This window comes from Neopelma chrysocephalum, unplaced genomic scaffold (assembly GCF_003984885.1).
Source record: "Neopelma chrysocephalum unplaced genomic scaffold, ASM398488v2 Primary Assembly neopelma1_96269, whole genome shotgun sequence".
Classification (NCBI taxonomy): Eukaryota; Metazoa; Chordata; class Aves; order Passeriformes; family Pipridae; genus Neopelma; species Neopelma chrysocephalum.
In genome coordinates, this window is record NW_020924918.1 from 61759 (window position 1) to 68620 (window position 6862).

Below are 6862 nucleotides of genomic sequence, written 5' to 3' on the forward strand. Positions count from 1 at the left end.
AGGGCCACAACAGAAAGCTCTTTCTGCCCATGGAGTGCGTAGGCTGGCCCATCAACTGCATCTGAAAGCCCAAGGTTGCAGGCTTTCTTTCCTGGGGGAAAGGCCGTGACATCCCAAAGAGTCCCGTGGCAGACAGGTGGGGCTGCACTGGGGGGGTGGGAGGCGTTGGTTCTTTGGTTGCCAGGGCCTGTTCTGGAACGGAGACGATAGGCCGTGACAAGAAGTGCCTGTCAGAACTGCCAAGATGGACCAACAAGAATCTTCTGTGGGGATCTTCTCTGCTCTGCCCTGCACACCTTTGTGCTGGGCTCAAAACTCAGCCTCTCTGCTTCCCTCTCTGGGGTAGTTTGGCCTAGGCCTTCCTTGGGGACCAGTTTGGAACCAAGGAAGTGCCCAGATTTACCCGGTATTCCCTACGATTTTGACGTAAGCTGGGGTAGAAGAAGAAGGGAGGAAAGGCCTTGGCTCTCTTTCCTTCCGGCGCCTTTGGAGGTGCAGGTTTCCCTGCTGTTGAGTCTGTCGGCTTGGGGAGTGAGGCCTGGGAAGGCCTTGTCAACCTTGGGAGGCGGAGGCTGCCGGCAGTCGCTCCAGCGGGACTCTCTGTTGTCCCAAGGAGAGTAGGAAGATATTCTTTGCTAATTCTTTTAGTTGAGAGACCTTGGGCTACTGATCGGGAGATATATATATCTATCTATTCTTTTGGTTTTGGTTCTTCCCTTCCCCTTTCCCTTTTCCCTCTGAAATTGGAGATATATTTCAACTGCACATAACTGGAATAGAAGTGTAAATATATTTCTATAGATTGCTTTATCTCTCTCTCATTTTCAGTTCTTTTGGTTTTTTTCCCCTCTTCTCCCTCGCTTTGGGTTGGCGGGGGGACTTCTTGTGCTAAGGTTTGGAGACTTGGCAGAGAGCCAGCTCCAAACCAGAACACTCTCCTAAGGGACTTGTTCTTCGACATCCCTTTCCCCTCCGCTCCTTTCAAAAGCCCTCCTGGCAATTGCCAAGCCTGGACCCGGCTCTCATCCCCTCTCTGGCTCCGAGCCCTCAGCTTCTCCTGCAGAGAGCTGGGCCTGTCAACCCACCTGCCAAAAGCACGGCCCTTCGGCTGCCTCGCAGCTTCCTGCAGTCGCACCAGGCCCTGCCCAAGGCCCTCCCATCAGGGGCTGGGCCCTGGGGGCCGGGGGAGAACCCACCCGCGCCTTGGCCATTCTTGCCCAGACCTGCTCTGGCCCAGCCTCCTCCCCCCTGCACACTCCCCACTCCCACAGCCTGCGCTGGGGCAGCATTTCCTTCTTGGGCCCTTTCCAGCTGCCCCCATGGGGACACTTCCATTTGCTGGGCCAGGCACCAGAGCCAAGCCCAGCCAGTCCTGCCCCTCGGCCCCAGCCCGGTTCCCTGACTCCTGCTGGCCCCTGCAAGCCAAGAGCCAAAGGCCCACACCCCCAGAGTGCAGCCCCAGCCATCTGCACTGGGGCCCCAGGGCTTCCCTTTGCCAAGCAGCCCCTGCAAAGCCTTGCCCGAGAGAAAATTGGGGGAGCCGAGTCCTGGATGCTTTTAGTCAAGAGGTCGAAAGATTTCTTGAAGAATGGAGGGGGCTGACTTTTTGATTCTTGTCAATTGCAGTTGTCCATCTGGGGGCAGGATGTCCTCTAGGCCAATGTTTTGTTCCCTTTGGAGGGAGTGCAACCTCAGAGGGCTGAGCCCTCTCTGGCTGGGCTTGGCCTCTCCTGGAGAGACTCAGGCCTGGCTGGGCTGCCCCAGGCAGACGCTGCAGGGAGAACAGCTCAGGCCGCCTGGCTCTGGAGTGCCTGGGGCTCAGCCTGGACCCCACTGCTGTGCAAGGGCTGAGCCCCACCTCTGCCTGGGGGCCTTGGGCAAAGGGCTGGCAAGGAAGAGGCCCAGGAGCCTTGGGGCCTGCCCAGCTTTCCTCCTGGCTCCTCGAGACCAAGGGCAAGGGCTTTCTTTCCTGGAGGGAAGGGCTGTCATTCACTTGCAGGAGCCCTGCGCTGAAATTGCCAGGCCCACTCCCCAAATTGAAGATGGACAAAGATTCCGGGCAGACAAAAGGTGGCAGGACAGAAAGCTCTTTCTGCCCATCGAGTGCCCAGGCTGTCCCAGCAGCTGCACCTGAGACCTTGAGGCTCGTAGCTTTCGTTGCAGGGGGAAAGGGCTGTCCTTGGCTGGCAGGAGCCCTGCACTGAAATTGCCAGTCTGACTGCCCCAAATGAACACAGCTAAAGATTCCTGCCAGACAAAAAGGGCCAGGACAGAAAGTTCTTTGTGCCCATGGAGTGCGCAGGGTGACCCGTCAACTGCATCTGAAACCCCAAGGTTCCAGGCTTTCTTTCCTTTAATACTTTCCACACTTCCTCCGTTTTCTTTTGATGATGTTAAAAACACATCACTCATTGCCTTTGCCAGCATATTCTGTATACATTTAAAAATACATGGTACGATGCATAAAGCAGCCAGCAATATCAGCAAAAGTGAAATAGCTTGTTTAGTAATCTCAGCGAGCCATGGTCCTAAGCCTAACTTTGCTAACCATTCCTTAATGGGATCCTTTTGGACTGTAAAGTCATTCAAATGATTTTGCATTTCTTTTAGTTTTTGGTCGATGGACTGAGAGTGATCAGAAAGATTCATACAACACATGCCTTCAAATTCTTCACATCCATGCCCCTGAGCCAGCAATAGAAAGTCTATAGCTGCTCTGTTTTGTAAAACAGCATGTCTTATTTCATCAAAGTCATGAGCCAATTCTCCTAGAATTTTCAAGGTTCTATTCATTTGATTCCTTGCCCAACAAGTTATGGTTGGTCTTCGGGACATTCACAGCAGCTCGAGTCCACTTGGCAGGTATCTAAAGAGGTCCCTGTTGCGAGGAAACACAAAGATAACCTCTACCCCAATAGAGTACCTTTGCTGGATCTTGCCAAATACCTGCACGTGGATCTTTAAATCTGACCCACACCTCTTCAGGTTTCTCCATATCCTTTTTCAGTGTATAATGAATCGTTACGGGAGGATCGTTTTGATCTCCGAAAATGCATAAATGATTCAGAACAAACAGCACTTTACTTAATCTCTCCTTAATATCAATAATGTTTTTATGTTTTTCAAGATACGTTTTTAATGTGTAGTGAGCCCTTTCTATGATCGCTTGTCCTGTGGGAGAGTGAGCAATACCTGTGTGGTGAGTGACTTTCCACTTTTTCAAAAATTGGCCTACTCTGGTACCCACATAGGCAGGTCCATTATCTGTCTTTATCTGCTGTGGTCTCCCCATTACAGCAAAACATTCACACAGGTGTCTTTCTACTTGTAAAGCCTTTTCCCCTGTTTGAGCTGTAGCCCACATAAAATGACTATATGCGTCAATACATACATGTATGTACTTAAATCTCCCAAAAGGGGCATAATGCGTGACATCCATTTGCCAGATCTCATTACTCCTTAACCCTCTAGGGTTTACTCCCATACCTAATCCTACACCACTATTATGGTTGCTACATATTGCACAGGATCGAACAATGGTTTTGGCATCATTTAAGGTGATATCATACATCTTCTTTAGCCCTCTAGCATTTTGATGGTATTGTTCATGATTTTTCTGCGCTTTGATAAATTCTTCTTCATCCTCTGTAACCATAGAAACTAACTTATCCGCCCTAGCATTTCCTTCCCCTAGTCCAATATCTCATTTATGACTACGTATATGTATGATAGCATACTCATAGTCCCTGTTGGTTACTGCTAACCATAATTGGCAAAATAATTGGAATAGTCTTTTATTCTGGACTTCTTTAATCAGGGCCCCTTCTATCCGGTTTACTGCTCCTGCTACATAGAATGAGTCAGTAACAATATTAAGGGGTCTATTCATGCTAGCTAATGCTCTGACTACTGCTAATAATTCTAAAGTTTGTAACGAGTCTGTAGGTTCTCCTGTTATGATTTCGTGCTTCCATTCTCCCTTTTCCAGCCAGGTTAAGGCAGCCGTGTGAGACTTCTTGCCAGCATCAGTATAAACTGTTCGTGCATGTAAAATCGGCTGTTCCTGTTTCTTAGGTTTCAGCATCCATTGCCAGGAGCCAATCCATGCCGTAGGAACATTGTTCAATCTACTGGTAATTATTGGACATGTCAGTCCTAATAATGCTTCTTGAAGATCCTCATTAGTACATAGGTACCTATCGATGGAGGGGCATAAACATAAGGCATACAGGCCAATGTGGTCAGCCATATGTTCAATTTATTATTTAATTAAGTCAACTTTTATACAGTTTAGTTTGTTTTGGGCACATGCTTACAACAAGGTGATTGGATAGCTCAGTCTGTACACGCATCTCATGTCTCCAGTTCATTGGACCTGATGTTCTGTCCACGTGGCCTGGAGTCATACTTGATATGTAGAGGCCTTCATAATTAGGGGCTTTCTGAAGTCTGCAGGTGTGCCTTTATCTGTACTTTCTCAAGGCTTTCTTGCTCTAAACATACTATGTTCTCAAACCTTATAATTAGACACACAGCTAACAAGTATAAACATTACATATTTTCACACAGTCTATAAGTATAAACTTTACAGCTTACAACTTCTAAAGTTATGTCAAGCAAGGCCTACAGAAATGCAATAGAAATTGTTCACACAATTTGAATCCTGCAACAGGTACCAATCAAGAACATTCTTCTGCATTGGTAATCGTATACGTGCAGGCTCTTGAGCATCGATCTGTAATACACGCTCTCTACCCCTTTTTATCAGGGCTGCCAACATTTCAATTTTTTGTAAGAGTGTTTTAGACTGTTGTATGCTAGTCGATAACCATTCTATGACACCTATATCCTCCCCCACTTCTGTCTGTGATTGTGTGATGGCACCCAAAATGTATCGTTTATCAGCCCAGAAAGTAAGTTTTAAGGGCAAATCCCACTGCCATCTTCGGACACGGCCTTGAGTGACACAATCTAAGATTTGTTGGAGTATGAGTTGTTGGTGCTTTGTTACAGTAATTCTTGCTGCTGGGTCTGTTCCTTTTAATAGAGGTCGTAATTCGGCCAAAAGGTCAGCAGGGATTCCTACTACAGGACACAGCCACAGTAGATCACCAAGAAGTTTTTGTGCATCATTCACAGTGCGTAATTTTGATTGAAATATCAATTTCTGCGGGATAACAGCATGTCGGGAGATAGTCCAACCTAAATATTTCCATAGTGCCGTCGTTTGAATTTTTTCATCTGCTATCATTAATTTGAATTGTTCCAAATGTTTGCAAATTATTTGTATTTGCTGGGGTACAAATTCTTCAGGCCGACAGAATAAAATATCATCTATGTAATGATAGATTATACAATCAGGTCATCTACGCCTCAGGGCTTGTAACGCAGTGTCCACATATAGTTGGCAGAGGGTAGGACTATTTTTCATCCCTTGTGGTAATATTGTCCATTCAAATCGTTGATCAGGCCTTTCTCGATTGATAGCAGGTAATGTAAAAGCAAAATGTTTAGTATCACAAGGATGTAAACAATCTTTTAAGTCTATAATCAGTAAAGACCAATCCATGGGAAGCATTGCAGGATTTGGTAGGCCAGGCTGTAAAGCCCCCATGGCTTCCATTTGTGAGTTAACTGCTCGGAGGTCATGTAATAATTGATATTTTCCGGACTTTTTCTTTATTACAAATATGGGTGTATTCCAGGGACTAGTGGAAAGTTTCAAATGTCCCAGGTCAAATTGTTCTCGCACTCATTCATGAGCAGCTTCCAGGCTTTCCCGTTTTAAAGGCCATTGCTTAACCCATACTGGGGTATCAACAAGCCAAGTAATAGGAATTGGGAAAGACCAAGCAATGGCTATTCCCCCAAAGGGTGATCATTGGAGAGTTTCATCCCGATTTGTGTTAAAACATCTCTCCCTATTAAACATTGTACTGTTGGTGGAGGCTGTACAACAGACAGGACAGCATTAGCTACACGACCTTCCACTTCTATACTTAAAGTAGGAGTCTGCATAGCAAATGAGGTACCCCCAATGCCAGTCACGGTTGTAGTAGAAGGTTGCAGAGGCCAGTGTTTTGGCCAACAATGAGGTGCTATTATACTAGAGTCTGCTCCTGTATCTAATAAAGCATCTAGTGTTTTTGTTTGATCTTTCCAAATAATTGTAACTTTGTGTTTTGGTCGCTCACTTAAGTCCAGTGTCAGTAAAGTAAGTCCTCTTGTAGAACCAAATCCACGATCTCCACGTTGCATTAATTGTCGGTCATTGGTCAAAGGTTTTGTTAACTGGGGTAAGGGTATTAATTGAGTAATGCGTTGTCTTTTAGGAATTCTCAAAGGTGGAAAAATGGTGTATGCCATGACCATTATCTGCCCAGTGTAATCAGCATCAATAAGTCCAGGCAACACAAATAAGCCAGCAAGACTAGCTGATGATCTTCCTATCAGCAGTGCACCAAACGCTTGTTTATTTATTATCAAAGGCCCGTAAATGCCAGTGGGAATCTTTTGAGGTTGGGTGGATAACAAGGTGACTTCTACTGGTGTTGTCAAGTCCAATTCAAGACTACCGGCTGTGGCAGGTTGTAATCCGGGACTATTGGCTGTGGCAGGTTGCAGCTGTTCTCTTGTCCGTGAAATGGATTGTTCGGTGAAAAACTGTTGGCTGGGGTTATCTGGGCTGCAGCAACGACTTGTGTCCGCGCGCGGCCACTGCAATTCCGTCGTGAGTTTCCTGAACGGCATCGACAAGCAGAAGTGTTGTGGGTGGAGTTTTGGCATTGTTGACACCAAACTCCTGTTGCTCGGCATTCCTTTCAAATGTGTCCAGTGGCTCCACATCGGTAGCATTTTAATC